Consider the following 2500-nt stretch of genomic DNA (forward strand, 5'->3'; position numbering starts at 1 on the left):
TGGCCCCTCTGGCCCCCCTGTTCCTAACCCCACGACAATAATGATAACGAGTTTGTTTGATCATATCTGTACTCGCTTCAATATCTTCGAATGTAAAACATTCCCTTTAACTCGCTATCAGAAGCCGTGCGCGAAAGCCCTAGGCATGGTCATTGGTCATTTGGTCATCTGAATGGTCATTTGACTGGTTTGCGGTGCTAATATGAACGATAGAAGCGACGAATCATGTTTTGATAGCACTTTGTGTGTGCATGAGCAGGATGTATTAACGCGATACTCAGGTTTCGTCGTTCAGTATGTCAGTTCAATGTCGCATTTGCTTACTTTTCTCATCAATACTTGGGACCCTTTATCCATTAAGCTCTGCTCATGAAAACCCATTCCAATGAATGGTACGTGATGTAATATACAAACATGCAAAAAACACACGCGGGCGAGACTAAAGGGGTGACCGGTTGCTGACCCGGCGGCTGACAAGGGGCGTGACAATTAGGTCGATCAATACGTCGCTGACCTGGTGAGAGCGGGAATACCGGATGAGGACGTGCGGCCAGCGTGGCTCCATTTCCACAGGAGCATCCGGTCAATGGGTGGGGCAGAGCACGTGGCTGGGCGGGGAGGGGGGGAGGCGATCAGGTGACCGTCGTTTCCGGTTCCGCGCTACGGCTGACCTTACGAACGGCGGCTACCGTGTGAAGTCTTGGGGAGGCGCGGGGTGGCTCGCGACAGGCAGTGTTATCTGTCTTTGGCGTGCCTTTTAGCGCCAGCTGAGTTTCTGCGGTTACCGCACTGGTGCTGACGCTGCCGAGCTGCCGCCCCTGACCACGCCCATGATGTGGAGAAACACGTGGTGCTATATTCGCCCTCTAGATAATTGCTCATAGGTGACTAGTCAACGACGGCCATTTGGCCGCTGGCTTGACAGTGTCAGCCTGGTCACAGGATGGCAGACAGTCGTGTAGTTGCATGACACGGTTCTTTCGTGCTATTTGGAAAAAGGCCGAGGCAAAATGCATGTGTTGAAGACGAATTGCAGTCATGGTACGATAATTTCAAAGCGATAAGCTATGTTCAGCACGGAATCAGATTAAAAATCCGTCCCGGCAAGATTTTTGTTTCTGCATTGTCTCTCATTTTGCAGCAGAACTGGACCTATAAACTGAACTTTGACAACGCACATTCCCGAAAAGTTATGATACCCTATTTGGTCGTATTTGAGACCTTACAGCTAGGCCATTCGGGTCTCACTTAAGTAAAGCAATGTTAGGCCCGTAGCCACCATTGGTAGACGACCGAATGTCGCTTGGAATAAGAGAGCCTCCAAGAGACGGAAGGGTCAGTAGCAACCATATCACGCTTCGCCACTGGAAAAGCGTCTTGGCTTACACTTAACGGACAAAACAAAAACGAATCAAATTATAAAGTGGTTTGCCAATTGTGTAGTTTCCTCTCATTTCAGGACATTTTATTAGCGGCGCGACTCTAAGTATGGGTATTAATATGTATTCTTTTGTGAGTGGCCTGCCCCCCCCCGCCATGTTGGCTTGGGCCCTAATATTTTTTTCTTGAAATATTACAAAAGCGTAAGAAAAAGTTCGCCATCACAAGACTGCCTTCTTTGATCCTCGTTGTGAAGTAGTGATAGAGGGTGCAACATGGCAACTTGATCCGGCAACTAAAAATAATTTCATGAATTTCGAGGGTAACTAAAAACATTAACGATGGCACATCTCACATGTTTTTTTTTTTACCTGTCAAACGTGAGCCCAGACGCTTTTTCTGCCCACACCCCAACCATGATATCGACCCTACTGATTCACCCGCCTCGAGGTCTCTTTTATGAGACATTAGATACATTTGGGCCTTCCCACCCATGGCGGAGTACCAACCTAATATTGTTTTACCTCGAGTTGAACCCAGAGGTACATTAGTGCAAGGTCTCATGAGTAAACAAAGTTCGGTAACACGCTCTTTTCTTTGGCGCGGCATCGTTAATCCAAGTCGGGTTAAGCTGCAAAATGATAACAGTACGGTGAACAAAAAATTTGCTAAGACTGATTCTTCATCTGGTTCCGTGCTGAGTGTAAGTTATTGCCGGCTCTCTGAACCCACCATCCCAACGCTATACTGGGCGTTCAATGGATCCATTTTGCCTCGGTCCTTATATAAAAAGTACGAAAGGACCTTTCCGTGGCATGCGACTACATGATTATCGGGTACCTGTGACTAGGCCTACACGATGAAGTCAAAGGATGAGCCATATACGAACACTTATTCTAGAAGATGGACCTGTCTGCGTTTCGCCACATCGCGAATATGGTCAGTGTAGCTTCAGCGCTCTACCGAAGTTGGCCTTCCACCATGACGCCTGGTGTGTCTACGTGGCAATATCGTTCTTTCTGCGAGCATTCCACTCATTGCAGTGGACTGGTTCGACGAAAGGCGACGTCCGTAAACTGACCCTTTATTTATCATCTCCGTCAAGAGGTATTACCAGTGA

Source organism: Pollicipes pollicipes, unplaced genomic scaffold (assembly GCF_011947565.3).
Source record: "Pollicipes pollicipes isolate AB1234 unplaced genomic scaffold, Ppol_2.1 Scaffold_6686;HRSCAF=7923_pilon_pilon_pilon, whole genome shotgun sequence".
Classification (NCBI taxonomy): domain Eukaryota; kingdom Metazoa; phylum Arthropoda; class Thecostraca; order Pollicipedomorpha; family Pollicipedidae; genus Pollicipes; species Pollicipes pollicipes.